The 22,282-nt window shown below is 40.1% G+C and overlaps 1 protein-coding gene across 2 annotated transcripts in view; it reads left to right on the top strand.

Annotated features, from left to right (window-relative positions):
* Positions 1-22,282, top strand: part of LOC120061982 (glutamate receptor 2-like) — a 65,046-nt gene that overhangs the window by 1,411 nt on the left and 41,353 nt on the right. The gene's annotated exons all lie outside the window — the stretch shown is intronic.

Below are 22,282 nucleotides of genomic sequence, written 5' to 3'. Positions count from 1 at the left end.
AAAAACGTCTCTGAGGTATATTATATCAAAACTCAAGGATATTTTTTATACCATGTGCATTGATTATAATCACCGTTTCCACACTTTCCATATAAAAGCTTGTTGTGTTGAACCTCAACGCGTCAGATGCCTGATGATGCTGGATCAAGAGAACAGCGACATGTCAGTCACCGCTTGGGTTCTAAGCAACAACATCAATCCCCATAACTGTTATGTCAGAGGTTGTTCTTATGCAGTAGGGTTACATATGGCTTCATTCAGTAAGTAGTCTACTGCAAATAAGAAGCAGATGGAATCATTGTAACTTACACATTTGCCTCACTCGATATGCACTTTAAAAAGCAGTAACTTTTAGGATAATTATTTCTAAACTCTTCGGTAGGGAAAAGGCTGAAAGCATGTTCTTTGGACATAGGCCTACTGTAGCCTATTATTGATAGGTGTCATCATTTATTAGAAAAAAATAGGGACAATAGATCTCACAGGTGGCTGGTCGCACCTTAGTTGGGGAGGACGGGCTCCTAGTAATGTCTGGAATGGAATGGTATCAAGGACATGGTTCCATGTGTTTGATACCATTCCATTCACTCCATTCCAGCCATTATTAGCCGTCCTCCCTGCCCCAGCCTCCTGTGATAGATATGTGATAGCCTTGCCTTTTAGTCAACGAATTGGTCAATGGACCAATTCAAACTCATGTAAACCAATGTTAAAAAACACTCATAATAATTGGTAGCACATTTGGCAATACAATACAGATATATATATATATGTGTTTTCTCTATGTGAACATATATTATTTGAGAGTGAGTGGCCCTTCTCAAGCGTTTGACTATATAGGCTACTCTTTTAATCCAATAGATGACACTATACATTAGAAGGCATTACAGTAATTCCCTTCATATTTGAAACATACATTTTCAGATGAGAAAGCACCATTAAAAAGCTGGGCACAGAGACATTTATAGAAGCCATATTAAAATGAGATTGATCATTTTGCTGTACATTAGGTGAAACAATGTAACCAGTCAATGGGATATTTTTCATGAATTGAACGAATGATATACAGTACCTGGGATGAAATACACTCTGATTAGCTAAATCACCAAGTTGTATAGTAGCCCAAAGTACAGTAGAATCCAGGCCAAATTGAAGGCATAAGCTTCCCTTACAAGTATGCCTTGTGGGATAAGCTAATTCATAAAGAAGTAGATTGACATTTTCTCAGACAATTTTGTACAGGTTATGCAATGAGTCAGATAATAATTCCTTTACTGGGATATTGTTGGCCTGGCTTTTATAGTGACCATAAGAAAAAACAAGAGCTTGTACAATTTTATTCAAGAAAGTCTTGTTGGGCCAGAGTGGTACATCTACGATGTATGAAAGCAATGCCAGGAGAACCTACTCCTGCCATCATCGAGTGCATTTGGTACATTCTGGATCTGCTGCCAACTCCAGGAGAGTGGATGGAGGCGGCCACTGTGTGTGACCTCTTTCAAAAGAATCCACACCCCCTCTCTGGGGACTCCTAGAAGAGATACAATGTTGCATGTGAGAAATGGTTGATTTAACCCGTCAAAAGTCCCTTATTTGTCCGGGTTGAGTCGTCGTATTGTAATTTCCTACATTTACCTGCATCTGACCTCATTATGATGTACAGGTAACTGCCAAAACAATATACTGAACAAAAATCTAAACGCAAAGTGCAACAATTTCAAAGATTTTACTGAGTTACAGTTCATATAAGAAAATCAATCAATTGAAATAAATTAATTAGCCCCTAATCTATGGATTTCACGACTGGGAATACAGATGGCCCTCAGGATCTCGTCACAGTATCTCTATACATAAAAATGTAATTAAATTATATACAATTAAATTGTATTCATTGTCGGTAGCTTATGCCTGCCCATACCATAACCCCATCGCCATCATGGGGCACTCTGTTCACAATGTTGAGAACAGCAAACCCCTTGCCCACACGACACGTGGTCTGTGGTTTTGAGGCCGGTTGGACGTACTGCCAAATTCTCTAAAACGACGTTGGTAGAGAAATGAACATTCAACTCTGCCAACAGCTCTGGTGGACATGCAGTCAGCATGCCAATTGCACGCTCCCTTAAAACTTGAAAAATCTGTGGTATCGTATTGTGTGACAAAACTGCACATTTTAGAGTGGCCTTTTATTGTCCCCAGCACCAGGTGCACCTGTGTAATGATAATGCCGTTTAATCAGCTTCTTGATAAGCCACACCTGTCAGGTGGATGGATGGTCTTGGAAAATTAGAAATGCTCACTAAAATGGATGTAAACAAATTTGTGCACAATACTAAAGAGAAATATGCTTTTTGTGCATATGGATCCTTTATTGGAACTATTGTATTAGTTCATGAAACATGGGACCAACACTTTACATGTTGCGTTTAGATTTGTGTTCAGTGTAGAAACACTTGAGTAAATGAGGGCTACAAAGTCTATTGAAAGCAGGTGCTTCCACACAGGTGTGGTTTCTGAGTTAATTAAGTAATTAACATCCCATCATGCTTAGGGTCATGTATAAGAAATGCTGGGCAGGTCATTATTTTGGCTACCATGGCTTCCAATTGGCTCATTCATCCCCTCTTCTCCCCTCTGTAACTATTCCCCATGTCATTTCTCTAAGTGAGAATGTGTTCTCAGTCCACATACCTGGTAAAATAATGGTGACATAAAAACAATAAAAATGCCCCCATAGGATGCCCCCTGCAACAGCGTTTTCCACCACCATCAACAAAACACCAAATGATGGAATTTCTTTTGGAAGAATGGGGTTGCATCCCTCCAATAGAGTTCCAGACTCATGTAGAATCTATGCCATGGTGTATTGAAGCTGTTCTGGGTTGTGGTGGCCCAACGCCCTATTAAGACACTCTATGTTGGTGTTTCCTTTATTATGGCAGTTACCTTGTTGTATTCACATGCCATTTTAAATGTTCACGTATGATCAAAAGCAAAAATCTGAATCATGCAGAAAGCATATTCCATGGTCAGTTTATTGTACAATCTTAATTAAATACATTTAAATGCCCTATTATAGAAGACGCTGTAAAATATTAAGTAGGCTAGGAAGTTGGGCCTTTCATAAATCGAGGCTAGACAGCCCTCTGTGGACCTTAGCCTGCCCTGAATACTCTCCTTAACCCAGAGTGCATTTGAAATGGCACCCTATTCCCAATGTAGTGCACTAGAGCCCTATGGGCCCTGGCCAAAAGTAGTGCACTACATAGTGAATAGGGTGCCATTTGGCACACACCTTCCACTCCTTTTAATAATCCTCCATCCACACATACTGTAAGTGGGGTGTCTTTTTAAACTACACAGAGCTGAAATATCAATTACAAACTTGTTCAAAGACTTCAAGTCTAGTCGAAGTCGTCTCCTCTTGTCTCATGTCACATTGCTTAGCCCGCTCACTGCTTCCGAGGCAGCGAGGTCAAGTCTATTCACGTTGATGTGCTCTATATGGAGTCACAGTGCATTACACTGTATGTCACTTGTCCGTCAAAAAAAAGTTAGATTAGCGAAACTATAATGAGCTCGATGTTATTGCTTTCTTGCATTTGTAGGCTGCTACTATATGTTCAACTAGTGAGAGGACTCAGCCGTGTTCTGTAATAACTTGTAGCTCGAGTTAAAGTCACAGATCTCAAATCATCTTCCCCATTCCTAACCTTAACTATTATAGGTGGAAACAGAGAACTAACCATACTGTCGATCAGCGTCAACTTCATCCTATTCCTAGTTCAGCACCACGTCAGCATGTCAACCTTATCCCATAGGAGCGATCTTGACGTGTTCATTCAAATAAAGAAATTAATCTGATATGGGACCTGATAAAAAAACACGCCTGGCTCCTACGCACATCCTTTATCAAACTGTAGGTAGGCTACAGTACACTCAAGGGCAGAAGGCACTGTAGTGACAACTATTTACTGTTCCAGTCGAGATTCTGAAGGCAGAGCACTTATTTGCCAAGGAGATGGAGCGGAGATGGAGCACAATTATGATTATGTACCAGCCGTCCTTGACATCGGAGACTTATCGCCATTATAATAAATAGCTACACTTCAGAACAGCATCTACTACACAAGGTACAAACAATGCCGGACTAATTGTCCTGCCTAGTCCCAGTTGGCAAGACGGCACAAACAAATCTAGTACCAGGTTAATATTGCCTACTTCACCTGATCCAATTCTGTCACATTTGGGTACAGAGGTACAAGTGTGGTGGACAGATCATAGGCCCTATATTTATTTTAGTCAGTTGGTAGATGTTTGTGTTCAGAGCAACTTACAGTGATATGTAATACAATGCATGCCATAAGTGGGTTCCATCATAGAAATATATTCTATAGCTACGGGTTCAGCAACAGAATATTCATTATGCATCATAATTCTCTGTCTGGTTTTACCTTAATATTGTGCATATTGTGCAAGACACAGGGTGTCTTGATACCATTTAGCTCAGAATTTGGAAGAAGCAGTGAAAATCCTTAGTACTCCATTAAAAAGGTGTGGAAATGAAGGTCATATCCATGTCCATAGGGTGTCTTGATATTTTTTAAATGTCATCTTTATGTAACTAGGCAAGTCAGTTAAGAACACATTCTTATTTACAATGACAGCCTACCCTGGCCAAACCTGGACGACGCTGGGACGACCGCCCAACAATGGCCGGATGTGATGCAGCCTGGATTTGAACCAGGGACTGCAGAGACGCCTCTTGCACTGAGAAGCAATGCCGTAGACGGCTGCGCCACTCGGGAGCCCCAATATCACAATATTTGTATAATCAATTTGATGCTGGATCAATTTGGAAAACGCATATGATTTATTCTGTTTGTTCTAATCGGGATATTTGCTGTAGGGGTGCATTCATTAGCAACACTAGATGCCGAGCTCACTACCCCTCTGATGGAGAGGAATTTTTCGCTTGGATTACGATTTGAATCGGGACGCTGTTGTAGGTTTATTTCTTATCAGTGGGGTAAGTGGAGCCAAAGCGGTATATTAAGCCACCCTTGTTTCTAGAAAACCATACACAAAATGAATAATTTCAACAAATATTTTGGAAGATGTCCTCGTTTCATGGATGTGAAGGAAGAAACCACATGGAAAAAGTGGTAAGCGAGTTGGGTCCAAAAAACAGATTTTCACCAAGTCAAATTAATGTATTGTTTTAGAGGTTTCATGATGCTTGTGTCTAAACCAAAGTTGGGGTCTCTATAATCTTCAATATGAGTCCCTAAAATAGCATGAAAGTGCACATTCTTAGCTGTGTGGGCTAATGTAGTCAAAATGTTTGCCTTGGGGTAAGTTGAGGCAATGGCAAGTTGATCAAATAGAAATGTTTTCTTCCCAGGCATAATGCAAGCCATTGTCGCTGGGATACGAGGTAACAACAGGGCCTGGCCTATGTTAAAAGTGTAAAAAAAACACACACAAAAACAAGTACAATGTTGTTAGGTGTTAAGCCTGTGTTAAAATATGCTTACAATTATTAAAAGACAAAAGCGATTGTGTTTGGTAAGTAAAGATAGACAAAAGGTCGTGGTAATATTTAATTCAGTGAAGAAATTTGTAGGTGTAAGATGTGCCAAGAGACCACTTTTTTTGGACAAGCTATCTTTTAAAAACGTCAATATTTACATGAAATCTGATTGTACACAACATCCTGGAATATATTTAAATATCTTTGTTAGAAATAATAATATATTTCCCTTGACGGAGTGATGATGAATGTAAAAAATGGCCCAATTTAGCCCACTCTCCTCTACCTGTTCTCATCAAAAAACCTGACATATTTGTGTGTGTGTGTGCGTACGTAAGAGAGAGAGAAGAGTTAAAGATCATGATGGGCAGAGAAAGTGGGCAATGGAGGATGGACAGAGCAAGAGGCAGTGAGATAGAAACCCAGCCAGACATAGAAAAAAACTGAGAATTGTGTTATTCTCTATTCAAGCAACCTATTTAACAGGTTTACGTAATGCCACATATGAGATAGACAAGGTATCTGTGTGCAGCCGAGCAACCAAGGTCTATTAAAGGAGACAGGATGATTCATACCTATCCAAAACCACCATAAGGGGTCTAATCGATAGGGGGGGGGGGGTCTCCTCTGTCACGATATGTTTAGCTAACCAGCACTCTGCTCCCCTACCCATGTACTTGACAGTGATATTCAATCCTATTCAATTAAAGAGACCTTGGGTGTTTTTTTTCCTGTGGAACCCTGCAATGCCGTAGGTAGGCGGTAACTCTGTTGTATCTGTCACTCTAGTCGCAGGGAAAGATTTCTGATTGTACCTGCTGCGAGGGGAAGGAAGGGTGGCTGTGTGTGTGAGAGAGAGAGCGACAGAGAGTGAAAGAGTGTGTGTGTGTTCTGTTCTTGAAGAGGTACTGTAGATTTCCTCCATTTGAGACTTCAGAAACATGTAGAAGCTTGTAGATATGTCACGCAGACCAGTACAATGAGCTAGAGTGCATACATACAGTACTTTCATTCTCAGAGTTGACCGCCCCCACCCCCGTCTATTTATTATAAGACCTATTTATTCTCCTACTGTGGCTAAGCAGCGACTGGAGAGCGTGGGAGTAGGAGAGAGAGCGGGGGGAGATGCATAAATTATCTGACAGTTCGATTTCCGCTCGCCTCTAGAAGTAATTGTGTTCCAGCCAATACAAGGCTTCTAGTATGACTGACCACAGTTGCGGTGGCAGACAGGGCATGCATGTAAAGGCTTGGTTGGAGGGGGTAGAGGACCGCCCTCTAAGCATGCTTCTTCTCACACTTCATTTCCAGCTGTTGTTTATGTTGTTTATCAATGCAGTGGGACCTGAAGGATGGATGTTACCCTTCTTCAGGGTTGTTTTCATTTGGTCCTTGAAACGTTAGTGTCACAACTATATCCGCCTGTACTAACCCAAAACAACACATGCATGTATGGTTTGCCGTAACTTAAAGTTGATGGGTGATACGGTATTTGTACCGTAGGAAAGGGAGTCAACAAAAATCTGATATCAGAGACATACACGACCCATTTCACAGTGTTTTAGTAGCTCGACGCAGCCAGGTCTGCACCACTGTTACCATAGCAACGTGGTGCCAGACTAGCTCTCCATTGATAGATGAGTAGACTGAAGTTTCATTCGTCTTTCCGTAAGGCGTATGTTAATTCCAAACGTTCCCTGACATCGGTGGTGTTGTTCTTCAAATTACCCAAAGCACAACAAGTGGAATGACGGATGCACGATGGCGCAAACAACTTTCAGTAATGATCCAACATCATAATAACTTGATTAGTATAGCTCTTTGGTAGCCATGGTGACAAAGGGAAAATTGGCCTTTGGGATTAACATACGTTTTAATGTGTCTAGCCATGTGTTGTGATCTATTCTGAGCATTAGTGCATGAAAATAATATATTGTATATGTGTTAAATGGTTTGACCAATTATATGTTTTTGGTGTCTTTACAGCACCATAGCAATGAAATGAGAATGCTACATCATGCATGCATGATAAACCAATTTGAGCAGGTATAATTGAGACAATGTGCCCTGATTGTAACTGCAATCATATCCAATAAGGCTTTGGGGATATTTTTGGTAGAATCGACAGAAAGAAGTGTAACACAGGACATATAGGTTAACAATGGGATACCGTTTCTTATTCTTACAAACCAATTTACTGTTCTAATCAACACTGCCAAATCATTGGACAACAGATGTTGTCTCAAACCCAGAACGCCAGAAATCAGTCAACATCAGGGTGCAAGTGTCACGTTGTCCACAGTATGCCTTTCAATAAATTAAATGGAATGTCTTCCCATTTGTCCAGACATTATCCCTTTTCTTTGTTCCATCCTTTTATATGCACAAATTACCTGACAACACTGAAGAAGTAAGCTTTCACACACATTACTTACAGTATGTGTGACATTCAGCGCAAGCAAACAGGGAAAGTGTTTGGTTTCCCTGGCAACCTGGGTATCTGGCTCATTGGATGAAACAGTCTTTCTATACAGCAGTAGTAGCTAACATACCAACGTGCCAAGACATCATTAAAGAGAGTACTGCTTGGCCAAAACCTATGTGTTTGTGGTATTTGAATGAAATGTAATTTTATATACAGTACCAGTAAAAAGTTTGGACACACTTACTTATTCCAGAGTTTTATTTTTTATTTTTTACTATTTTCTACATTGTAGAATAATAGTGTAGACATCAAAATTACGAAATAGTACATATGGAATCCTGTAGTAACCAAAAAAGTGTAAAACAAATAAAAAAATATTTTAAATTTGAGATTCTTCAAGTAGCCACCCTTAGCCTTGATGACAGATTTGCACAATCTTGGCATTCTCTCAACCAGCTACATGAGGTAGTCACCTGGAATGCATTTCAATTAACAGGTGTGTCTTGATAAAAGTACATTTTTGGAATTTCTTTCCTAAATGTGTTTGAGCCAATCAGTTGTGTTGTGACAAGGTAGGTGTGGTATACAGAAGATAGCCCTGTTTGGTGACAGACCAAGTCCATATTATGGCAAGAATAGCTCAAATAAGCAAAGAGAAACGACAGTCCATCATTACTTTAAGACATGAAGGTCAGTCAATCCGTAAAATTTGTGCAGTCGCAAGAACCATCAAGTGCTATGATGAAACTGGCTCTCATGAGGACCGACACAGGAAAGGAAGACCCAGAGTTACCTCTGCTGCAGAGGATACGTTTATTAGAGTTACCAGCCTCAGAAATTGCAACCCAAATAAATGCTTCACAGAGTTCAAGTAACAGACACATCTCAACATCAACTGTTCAGAGGAGACTGATGAACCAGGTCTTCATGGTTGAATTGCTGTAAAGAAACCACTACTAAAGGATACCAATAAGGAGGAGCGACTTGCTTGGGCCAAGACACATGAGCAATGAACATTAGACCGGTGAAAATCTGTCCATTGGCCTGATGAGTCCAAATGTGAGATTTTTGTTTCCAAAAACTGTGTCTTTGTGAGACGCAGAGCAGGTGAACGGATGATCTCTGCATATGTGGTACCCACCGTGAAGCATGGAGGAGGAGATGTGATGGTGTGGGGGTGCTTTGCTGGTGACACAGTCAGTGATTTATTTAGAATTCAAGGAACACTTAAGCAGCATTGCTACCACAGCATTCTGCAGCGATACACCATCCCATATGGTTTGCGTTTAGTGGGACTATTACTTGATTTTCAATAGGACAATGACCCAACACACCTGAAGGCTGTTTAAGGGCTATTTGTCCAAGAAGGAGAGTGATGGAGTGCTGCATCAGATGACCTGGCCTCCACAATCACCCAACCTCAACCCAAATGAGATGGTTTGGTATGAGTTGGACTGCAGAGTGAAGGAAAAGCAGCCAACAAGTGCTCAGCATATGTGGGATCTCCTTCAAGACTGTTGGAAAATCATTCCTTATGAAGCTGGTTGAGAGAATGCCAAGAGTGTGCAAAGCTGTTATCAAGGCAAAGGGTGGCTACTTTGAATAATCTAATCTAGTCTCAAATAGATTTTGATTTGTTTAACACTTTTTTGGTTACTACATGATTCCATATATGTTATTTCATAGTTTTGATGTCTGCAATGTAGAAAATAGTACAAATTAAGAAAAACCCTTAAATGAGTAGTCTAACAGCATCCCTACACGCTTCAGTGTTGTGGTCCTATGCATAAAGGACGCATGGGTTGCTTGATGAGAATCAATGTGGCTTTGAATACAGTATTGTCTTTTTAAAATTAAATATTGCCACACATAGTGTGGTCTGGTCTTGCTTTACGCCTTTGCTTTGGAGAATCATTTTTTTTTATGTTTCATTTGCGAAATGACAATGTGTTTCCTGAGGTATTACTTCTCATTTAGCATGCAGAGTCAGTTTAAAGTAATTGGAGGAAATCAAGGGACGTCTACCGTAGAGGTTTTTTCTTTTTCATGTGAAGCCATCTATAGCAGACCTTCCCTCTCAACCTGACACCCTCCTTCCCCCACCCAAACAACCAACCAATACATGGCACATACCTGACAGACTGAGGGAAATAAAACAGAGACGGGAGAGGGTGGGTGTTGCCAGGGACTGAAGTCTTCTCTTTTCTGTGATGCTACAGAGCAGCTAGCGGAATAGCCCCTGACCCCCAGACCCAAAGGAATACCACAATGCCTCACTCAACCTCAGTGGTCCCCTCGAGCCACCTCATGGCCACACTGCTACACGAAAGAAGAGCACGATCAGCCTACAGTTGGCTGAGGATAGAAGCTCAGCTAGGTTCTGCTCATCTAGCTATATGTGTCATACTATCTACGTTCAGTACACTTGATTACTGATGTGGAGTTAAATCGTGACAAATAAATAAGGAAGATAAGATGAAAATGAGATTCCCCCGATGGGCATCACCAGTGGAGAGATCAGGTGTAATCTCAGGTGTAATGGCACGGATGCAAATTGCGAAAATATGAGACATGTTTCCAAAAGTGTCTGTTTCGTGTTCTAAGATAGCAAACATTTTCATTATCGTCAGTCTGATGTTGACCCTCACTCTGCTGCTATGTTATGGTAGTAGCACATTTGTTATTGTCATAAAACTGCCTTTCGACTGTTATAGATGCCCCAACAGATGTCACATGCTGCCGTAACATTGTTTATTATTTAGAGAAAGAGGGAGACACAGAGAGAGAGAGACAGAGAGAGGATGTTTGCCAATCTGCCACAGACAAAGATAAAATGTGTAAAGGGTGGTTGTATACCATTGTATACAATGGTTGATACCCAGCTATAGTATGCTCTGGTGTAATTCTGAGAATTCACATACTTTACAGGGACATGCATATTTGGGTCATATCCAAATGTGCATTTATGTGTGCATATACGTATGAGTTAGGGGATGTTGGTTGGCAGAGAGACACATTGACTCTCACTAACTTGAGGTTATTTCCTGTTTAGGATTCAATTGGTGGGTTCCCACCATCCTTAACATTGCTTCAGGTGCTACATTAGACAGACTAAGCTTTCCCTCTGTGCCATAGGGGGATTCAATTCAGAGCAGGAATCAGCCTGTGCAGTACTGAACAAAAATATAAACGCAACATGTAAAATGTTGGTCCCATGTTTCATGAGCTGAAATAAAAGATCCCACAAATTTTCCATATGCACACAAAGATTATTTCTCACAAATTTGTTTACATCCCGGTTAGTGAGCAATTCTCCTTTGCCAGGATAATCCATCCACCTGCCAGGTCTGGCATATCAAGAAACTGATAAAACAGCATGATCTTTACACAGGTGCACTTTGTGCTAGGGACAATAGAAGTCCACTCTAAAATGTGCAGTTTTGTAACACAACACAATGCCACAGATGTCTCAAGTTTTGAGGGAGGGTGCAATTGGCATGCTGACTGCAGGAATGTTCACGAGAACTGTTGCCAGACAATTAAATGTTGATTTCTCTACCATAAGCCACCTCCAACTTCGTTTTAGAGAATTTGGCAGTACATCCAACTGGCCTCACAACCGCAGACAATGTGTAACCATGCCAGCCCAGGATCTCCACCTCAGGTTCTTCACCTGCGGGATCGTCTGAGACCAGCCGGGTGCACAGCTGATGAAACTGAGGAGTATTTCTGTCTGTAATAAAGCCCTTTTGTGGGGGGAAACTAATTAGAATTGGCTGGGCCTAGCTCCCCCTGGCTGCTAGGCCCAGAAGAGATTCAGAAGGAGGGATGCCGGTTTAGGTACAAAAGGTGGTTGGTTTTCATTGCACAGTGCTGGTGATGGGACACATTTACAATAAAAACGGCTGACTTTAAATTGTCAGCACACAAAATGTAGTCTTCAAAAGCAAAAACCCTATAAGCACGCAAAACCTGTCTTTACTAACAAGATGAGTCTACCAGGCTCGAATACAGCCTCCCCTAACAATTACCAAAACCCAAATGAGGATAGCATACCCAAATGGGCACTTAAATACATTTGGCCACACCTATTCTGGCACACAGGCCAGGAGCATACATCTATGCGCGCTGAATCAAATCGCACATGTTCACAGTGACAAGACAGAGACTGAGAAGCTCCCAGGACTAAACAGCAAACAAATACATCTTACAAAAATAAAATTATCTTCACCACTTCCACCTTGTGAGTGTTGTGAACGCTCATGTGCACTATAAACATCGCGTCCACTGAGGATGGTAAGAAAAGGCGAATTAAAATGTAACAATATAGCCTGTATCAAACATAAATCAGAAATGTCTTAAATGTTGCAATAAAAGATAAGGGAATGGTGAAACGCTAGCAACTATTGTAGTGCATATGGATTTAACACATATTCTTTAACTTGTGAAAGCAACCGCAAATATGTACATTGTGAAAACAAACGGTTCTCAACTAGTGTGAGTTTGGAGAGCACACAAGTGAAAAGACGCGCCAGCGCATCTTCAACCAAAAGTGAAGCCCTCAGGCTTTCTCTGCACAACCCAGGGCCTGGTTTCCCAAAAGCATCTGAAGGCTAAGTTCATCGTTAGAACCTTTGTAGGAGCATTGGTAAAAATCTGTAAGCGGTTTACCAAAAGCATTGTTACCAAAGTTGCACTTGAAAATGCTTTATTTACCGACTGCCTCAGACCACTCGTAGAACAGCCAAGTGTCTCCTTTGAGGCTTTTTTGTAGTTTATATAGCTACAGAAGATCTTCACTGAACACACAATCAAGATGTTTATCTGTCTCTTTGTGATCGCCGATAACTTCAGAACAAAGTTGACTACAAATAGATAGTTTAAAAAATACTATCATTACAAACAAGTGAAGGATAAAAAGATGAATCAAATGAAAACTGAGATGACTGCATTACAAAGATAAATACAGTATAGGGTACATGGACCTATATATTTAAATCATATTGAAATCCATGTCATATTCATTAAATTGAGCTCCATTTTTGCTAAATGTAGACTAGCCTACTGTCTGTAGGTTTTGCCTCGATATATTGTATGCTTGATAACAACACAGTAATGTGCCAAATCTTGATTTAGTCCCTAGTCAGAAAATCCTATAGGATTAGTGACTTTTCCATTAGAATCCAATAGGATTCTCACAGTCCTATAGGATTTTGTGTCACCTCTATCAGAATCCCATTGGATGACTTTTTTCTATTGGAAATCAAAATGAGTCCTATTGGACCTTATTTAATTCTTGCAATCATATAGGATTTTGAATCACCTCTATCAGAATTGTATTGGAACTTTTTTCTTAATTGAACCCATTAAATTATAGATTGTTGTCATTAGTTCCAGTACAATACAACAACATTAATTACAACATTTTGGTTGATTGGAAACAACACTTCTATATTCATTTCTGTTTTATTCGCCCGTAAGAAAGCCTGTCCCTTTAAGAGCAGCTCATGACGTCACAGCTAGCATAAGCCTGCAGTGTTAATTAGCCTCCCAAGTTTAGCTCGCCACCTGTAGCTGTGAAGAGAATCTCAAGTTTTCTAACATTATTATTCTAACTTTCACTGTGCTTGAATGAAAGAACTGTCAGTACAGTATTTGCTTTCCATGTGTCATGGCGAAGTTGTCAGTGTTTTAGTTATTGTACAGCATTTTATGCACTCGTTTTTATGCTAGCTAAGAAGCCACATTTTGCCTGTCAGCTGGCCAGTTGGCTAAATTGTAGCCATTTGTGTTTTGTTTTTTGAGTCACTGTATTGTTATTGCAGATGAAAAATGTGTTTTCTTGTTTGTTATTGCTAAATATATGTGCCTTTTATTATAGGCAAGTCAACACTGTTTTCATGATTTCTGGTAGATCCCTTGTAGAAAAATCCTATCAGATCCAGTCCTCTCGGATTCCTATGGGATTCTACCCAACATGATTTTATTTTATAAGATCCTATAGGAATCCAATACACGAATACAATAGAAGAATCCCATCCGATTTTGTTACCAGTACTATACGATTGTTTGGATTATTTGACTAGGGGTGGATTATATTAGGGTAGGCTACGCATTAGAATAAAACCCCTCAATATTTTCAGCCATAGTTGATAATATCTCTCTAGAATCTGATTCGTCGTCAGTATAATGTAATTATTCTAATTATAAGGTAAGATTTGAAAGGGAGAAAGCTGATCTGAGAGCAGTGCTGCCTGCCTTTCGATCCTTTAAGTATCAACACATGTGTCACGCCCTGACCATAGAGAGCCTGTTATTCTCTATGTTGGTACGGTCGGGGTGTGACTAGGGTGTGTCATCTAGGTAATTATATTTCTATGTTGGCCTGGTATGGTTCCCAATCAGATGCAGCTGTTTATCGTTGTCTCTGATTGGGGATCATATTTAGGCAGCCATTTCCCCTGTGTGCTTTGTGGGATCTTGACTATGTTTTTGTGTAGCTGCCTGTGAGCAGCCCAGAACGCCACGTTTAGTTTTTCTTCTGTTTTGTTTGGTGAGTTTATTATTTATTAAACATGTGGAATTCTACGCACGCTGCGCCTTGGTCCAATCATTCAAACGATCGTGACAACATGCCTCAACGACGTACTTAGTGAACGGTGGTGTTTTGTGAAATGAATGTTACATCCTCGGCCGTTGAAGGAAAGGTATACATCGTTAAAACACTCGTAAGCCTAATGCTGTGTTTAGATGGTACAAGGTAGACAGCAAACCGGATGTTACTGTTTTCAATGAGAGCACAACGATAAATGCAGTTAAAATATTTTAACTTTTGCCGTATGCCGTAGCGTTGTTTTCTACCGGATGTTTTGCACTTTTTGTTTACTGAAATAACAATAGTAACACATACCATCGTGCTGACTTGCTTTTGCCGTCACCGTCTTTCTTGCTTTCTTGTCCAGCTATGCCGACTGGTATGACGGTTTGAGTCCCTCGTCTAAATGCATTATAAGATCCATCACTATCGGGAAATCGGCCCAGAGTGGTAGAGCAGAGTTATATCTAACAGCTATTCCGCTAGGACTGAGCTGATGGTGTGTGTGTTTAGCTTGTGCGATGATAATCATTTGTCTCATCAGTGCTGCTTGTCTGGGGCTAATTCAATCTCAAACACTTGCAATTAAAGGGCAACATTAACATATTCAAACGACAGGTGGAGGATATTTATGAAAAGTAACAACAAATTTGACAACATTTCAGATGACAAGTGTGATTCATTTCAAATGCCAAAAGGAGCAATCGATTTGGGGTGGCCTTTTCATCACCACATCAACCAGAACAGGCCTAAATAAACAAATGTATTTCACCATCAACTAAAAAGTTATACTTCATTATATGCCTAGCTGCAGTCAAGTTGAGTGAATTTCATCTGTCAAGTATGATTGATCGTGATAGAAACAGTCCAACAGTCTGCTTCTCAAATCTAGTTGCTGAAAAGGGAAAAGCGACACTCTAAAAAGCAACACTCATGGAGCAGGAAATGAGGCCAGTTAATTGGGACAGCTAAATATACTTCATAGGGTCTACCCTCTCCTAGTGTCACTGCTGAAGGTTATACAGTACAGATCGCTGGAGCCGGCATAGCACTGACATATTTTATGGTTCCTATCTATCATTAGTTATGAGGTGCTCATGATCCTGACCACGGCTGACCAATATAGCTTTTTGAATAATGTACAGCTCAAAAACACAATGTACTGTGCTGTTTTGTTTCCTGGGTGCAGATTCAGCCTACGCCTGGACTAAAAAGCATAAAAATGTGTTAACTATAATTCAAATACTGAAAATATAAAATGTGTGATTCTGTTTGTTTTCAATGATTCACAGTGATTTGTGTTACTGTGTTTTGAAATACTGGACATGCAGGTTTTTTTTTTTTCCTAGTCCAGGCCAGTCAAGGTTCATTGGGTACCTTTAAAAAACTTTTGTAAGTAAATATACAGGTATATACACTACCGATAAAGTTTGAGGTCACTTAGAAATGTCTTTTTTTTTTGTCCATTAAAATAACATCCCCACTCCGGGTGGCTGGCCTTCTAGGCAGAGTTGCAAAGAAAAAGCCATATCTCAGACTGGCCAATAAAAATAAAAGATTATGATGGGCAATAGAACACAGACACTGGACAGAGGAACTCTGCCTAGAAGGTCAGCATCCTGGAGTCGCCTCTTCACTGTTGACGTTGAGACTGGTGTTTTGTGGGTACTATTTAATGAAGCTGCCAGTTGAGGACTTGTGAGTCGTCTGTTTCTCAAACTAGACACTCTAATGCACTTGTCCTCTTGCTCAGTTGTGCACCGGGGCCTCCCACTCCTCTTTCTATTCTGGTTAGGGCCAGTTTGCACTGATCTGTGAAGGGAGTAGTACACAGTGTTGTACGAGATCTTCCGTTTCTTGGCAATTTCTCGCATGGAATAGCCTTCATTTCTTAGAACAAGAATAGACTTGACGAGTTTCACAAGAAAGTGCTTTGTTTCTGGCCATTTTTGAGCCTGTAATCGGACCCACAAATGCTGATGCTCCAGATACTCAACTAGTCTAAGGAAGGCCAGTTTTATTGCTTCTTTAATCAGTACAACAGTTTTCAGCTGTGCTAACATAATTGCAAAAGGGTTTTATAATGATCAATTAGCCTTTTAAATGATAAACTTGGATTAGCTAACACGTGCCAATTGGAGCACAGGAGTGATGGTTGCTGATAATGGGCCTCTGTACGCTATTTAGATATTCCATAAAAAAATATGCAGTTTTCAGCTACAATAGTCATTTACAACATTAATAATGTCTACACTGTATTTCTGATCAATTTGATGTTAATTTAATGGACAAAAAATGTGCTTTTCTTTCAAATACACACATATACAGTATATACTGTATATACACACACACACCTTTTAAAATATATTTTCCTTTATTTTCCGCTAACCCTACCACCCCTCCCCTAATTGGAGTAAACTAACGAACAACAACACTTAGGTTTCTAATTCCAACGTATACATACTATATACATTTTATGGACACAATCTATTTTACAATAGTTATATTTTGTTTGTTTTTAGCCCTGTCCTTCCTCTACCCTAAACCTCTCCCCTCTATTTCTGATGTCCATCCAGTTAGATTTCCATTTGTCATATATTTTTAACTGTGCTGTTTCACAAAAGTTCTGAACCTATATACATTTTACGTACACACTATATTTTACATTTGTTATCTCGATTGTTATGCATTGGTTTAATTGTGTAGTTGCTGGGCTGGACATAAGCCTGCACTACCTGTAGCTCTCCAGGACCAGAGTTTATAACCACTAACTGGTGTCAACCTTTGAAAACAACATGCTTGCATGTGAATATCCTTTTGACTTCTATTGAGTCACACATCATTCACATCATACTAACATCTTTGGCTGTTATGAAGTGAATATCTGTGGTGACCTCCAAACTCAATTACCCATCATTACTATGAACGTCTAACAAGCTGGAATGAGATGACATGCTTGGGGTGCAGGGGAGTACAGGCCTGGACAGTCTTCACAGGGAGATGGAGACAGCTAGTCAATTAGGGCTGAACACACAACTCTCCCTCTGCAGTTATGGTAATGACTCAATTTAATAGATTAATCCTTAGCACTCAATCTCACAGAGCAAGTTCCCCTTCCACTGTCTGTGCCTACCTGCTTTGGGCACAGTTTACTGAGCTAGCAGATGTTGCCTCAACACTCGAGAGTGTTCTCCTGTCTTGGGCCCGGTTTCCTAAAGCATCTTCAAGCTGAGTTAATCGTTAAAACTACGTAATAGCATCTTAAAATGTCCGAGCCGTTTCCCAAATCCGTCTTTATTAACGTTGCACTTGAAATCGCTCGTAATCTAGAATAGCTCAGTGCGTCGTTAGGTCACCATTTTCCCTCCCGTGTCACTTTACACACAGAAAATCTCCTCAAAACATAGAATGAAGTTGTTTATATGTCTCTGTGACTTCTGAAAACTTGATAGTTGAAAATAAATAGCCTAAAAAGTTTACAATGTTATAAACAAGTGAAGCAAGGATAAATTCGTTTTTGATTTTGAAAAATGCTAATTAAATTATAGTTAGATTATTAGTCTAAATATTGACATTCCTTTCATGTATGTGCAATCAATAGACCTACCTAGTATTAAGCCTTTACGCTACATCTGAGCCGCTTCTATATTTGTATCTATTAGGCCTATAGGCTACTATTAACTAAAAGCTCACGCATTTTATTGTAGCCTAACCAATAACTTAAAGGTCAACATATTAGGTCTATGGCAATATAGCTTAACTTGCTACTTCATTTTTAATTGTTTAATTATTTAATTGTAGAATATCTGTAGGCCTACTTAAAGCTAGATTCCTGCCTGCCATTAGGCTATGATTTGCTGAGAAATTATGAAAACCATTGTCATCATATCCTATTATTAGTTCACATGGATATTTTCTAAATAGTGAACGAGGGAACGAGTGACTTTGGAATTATTCATTCATGCTCACAGTTTGCACAAACTGAAGAAATGCAGAATTTACACAATCAAGCTTTGCATACAAAATAGCATGAGAAAACACTCAGAATACATAAGGTTAATACATACAGTTGAAGTCGGAAGTTTACATACACCTTAGCCAAATACATTTAAACTCAGTTTTTCACAATTTCTGACATTTAATCCAAGCACAAATTCCCTGTTTTAGGTCAGTTACGATCACCACTTTATTTTAAGAATGTGAAATGTCAGAATAATAGTAGAGAGAATTATTTATTTCAGCTTTTATTTCTTTCATCACATTCCCAGTGGGTCAGAAGTTTACATACACTCAATTAGTATTTGGTAGCATTGCCTTTAAATAGTTTAACTTGGGTCAAACGTTTTGGGTAGCCTTCCACAAGTTTCCCACAATAAGTTGGGTGAATTTTGGCCCATTCCTCTTGACAGAACTGGTGTAACTGAGTCAGGTTTGTAGGCCTCCTTGCTCGCACACTCTTTTTCAGTTCTGCCCACAAGTTTTCTATGGGATTGAGGTCAGGGCTTTGTGATGGCCACTCCAATACCTTGACTTTGTTGTCCTTAAGCCATTTTGTGTGCTTGGTGTCATTGTCCATTTGGAAGACCCATTTGTGACCAAGCTTTAACTTCCTGACTGATGTCTTGAGATGTTGCTTAAATATATACACATAATTTTCCTATCTCATGATGCTATCTATTTTGTGAAGTGCACCAGTCCCTCTTGTAGCAAAGCACCCCCACAACATGATGCTGCCACCCCCGTGCTTCACGGTTGGGACGGTGTTCTTTGGCTTGCAAGCCTCCCCCTTTTCCTCCAAACATAATGATGGTCATTATGGCCAAACAGTTCTATTTTTGTTTCATCAGACCAGAGGACCTTTCTCCAAAAAGTACGATCTTTGTCCCCACGTGCCGTTGCAAACCGTTGTCTGGCTTTTTTATGGCGGTTTTGGAGCAGTGACTTCTTCCTTGCAGAGAGGCCTTTCAGGTTATGTCGATATAGGACTCGTTTTACGGTGGATATAGATTCTTTTGTACCTGTTTCCTCCAGCATCTTCACAAGGTCCTTTGCTGTTCTGGGATTGATTTGCACTTTTTGCACCAAAGTACATTCATATGGCTGCTGCGCGGTCCCATGGTGTTTATACTTGCTTACTATATTTGTACAGATGAACGTGGTACCTTCAGGCGTTTGAATACTGCTCACAAGAACGTACAGGTGCAGTGATCTGTGAGCTGCTCTGACAGTTGGTGCTTAAAGCTAGTGAGGGAGATGTGAGTCTCCAGCTTCAGTGATTTTTGCAGTTCGTTCCAGTCATCGGCAGCAGAGAAGTGGAAGGAAAGGCGGCCAAAGGAGGAATTGGCTTTGGGGGTGACCAGTGAGCTGGAGCGCGTGCTACGGGTGGGTGCTGCAAAGGTGACCAGTGAGCTGAGGCAGGGCTTTACCTAGCAAAGACTTGTAGATGACCTGGAGCCAGTGGGGTTGGTGACGCAGTAGTGGGTAGTATATGGGGCTTTGGTGACAAAACAGATGGCACTGTAATAGACTGCATCCAATTTGCTGAGTAGAGTGTTGGAGGCTATTTTGTAAATGACATCGCCGAAGTCGAGGATCGGTAGGATGGTCAGTTTTACAAGGGTATGTTTGGCAGTATGAGTGAAGGATGCATTGTTGCAAAATAGGAAGCCGATTCTAGATTTAATTTTGGATTGGAGATGCTTAATGTGAGTCTGGAAGGAGAGTTTACAGTCTAGCCTGACACCTAGGTATTTGTAGTTGTCCACATATTCTAAGTCAGAACCGTCCAGAGTAGTGATGCTAGATGGGCGGGCAGGTGCGGGCAGCGATCGGTTGAAGAGCATGCATTTAGTTTTACTAGCATTTTAGAGCAGTTGGAGTCTAAGGTCTATGTAAATTTTCGACTTCAACTGTATACAGTACCAGTCAAAAGTTTGGACACAAGTACTCATTCAAAAGGTTTTTTCTTTATTTTTTACTATTTGCTACATTGTATAATAATAGTGAAGACATCAAAACTATGAAATAGCACATTTGGAATCATGTAGTGTCCAAAAAGGTGTTAAACCAATCCAAACATATTTTAGATTCTAGCCATCCTTTGCCTTGATGACAGCTGTGCACACTATTGGCACTCTCTCAACCAGCTACATGAGGTAGTCACCTGGAATGCATTTCAATTAACAGGTGTGCATTGATAAAATGTAATTTGTGAATTTCTTTCCTTAATGCGTTTGAGCCAATCAGTTGTGTTTTGACAAGGTAGGTGTGGTATACAGCAGATAGCCCTATTTGGTAAAAGACCAATTCCATATCATGGCAAGAACAGCTGAAATAAGTAAAGAGAAACGACAGTCCATCATTACTTTAAGACATGAAGGTCAATCAATACGGAAAACTTCAAGAACTTTGAAAGTTTCTTCAAGTGCAGTCGCAAAAACCATCTAACGCTATGATGAAACTGGCTCTCATGAGGACCGCCACAGGAAAGGAAGACCCAGAGTTACCTCTGCTGCGGAGGATAAGTTCATTAGAGTTAACTGCCCCTCAGATTGCAGCCCAAATAAATGTTTCACAGAATTCAAGTAACACACACATCTCGACATCAACTGTTCAGAGGAGACTGCGTTAATCAGGCCTTAATGGTCGAATTGCTGCAAAGAAACCACTAGTAAAGGACACCAATAAGAAGAAGAGACTTGCTTTTGCCAAGAAACACGAGCAACGGACATCAGACCGGTGGAAATCTGTCCTTTGGTCTGATGAGTCCACAATTTTTATTTTTGGTTCCAACCGCCCTGTCTTTGTGAGACGTAGAGTAGGTGAATGGATGATCTCTGCATGTGTGTTTCTCTCCGTGAAGCATGGAGAAGGAGGTGTGATGGTGTTGGGGTGCTTTGCTGGTGACACTGTCAGTGATTTATTTAGAAATTTAAGCACACTTAAGCAGCATGGCTACCGCAGCATTCTGCAGAGTTACGTCATCCCATCAGGTTTGCGTTTAGTGGGACTGTCATTTGTGTTTTAACAGGACAATGACCCAAAACACACCACCAGACTGTGTAAGGGCTATTTGACCAAAGAGAGTGATGGAGTGCTGCATGATTCCATATGTGTTATTTTATAGTTTTGATGTCTTCACTATTATTCTACAATGTTGAAAATAATAAAAAATAAAGAAAAACCCTTGAATGAGTAGGTGTGTCCAAACATTTGACTGGTACTGTGTGTATGAATATATATATATATATATATAATATATAATATTTACACGAACACACACACAAACTGGCATCACACTACACAATAGCAACTGCACTACATTGTTGGGATTACAGCATACAAGTCCCCGAAATCTGTGTTTTCGATATCTTTCCCAAACAGATTACCCCTAAGTAAGTGTCCATTGAATGTTTCCCTCCAAAACAACAGAGATATGAAGTAGAAACTTGGTTGGAAAGCATAGCGAGTGGACACAGCACTGAAATAATAATGTGATTTTGTTTCAGTCTGAGCACAAACCACAGTTTTTTGGGGGCAAAAATCAAAACCATTCTGTGATTTTTATTTAAGAAAATATCTACCACAGAAATACCGCAATGTTTGTTCAAGTTCGCTTGAATTGAGTCCTTTTTCAGGTTTGGGTTTCTATAGGCTTCTAGACTGCAAGATGTTAACTTGCTAAACTACAGCTGAGAGACTGCTTTTAAACTTATTCTGACTTCCAAAG

This window comes from Salvelinus namaycush, chromosome 17 (assembly GCF_016432855.1).
Source record: "Salvelinus namaycush isolate Seneca chromosome 17, SaNama_1.0, whole genome shotgun sequence".
Classification (NCBI taxonomy): domain Eukaryota; kingdom Metazoa; phylum Chordata; class Actinopteri; order Salmoniformes; family Salmonidae; genus Salvelinus; species Salvelinus namaycush.
This window is presented reverse-complemented; position numbering and strand designations above follow the sequence as displayed.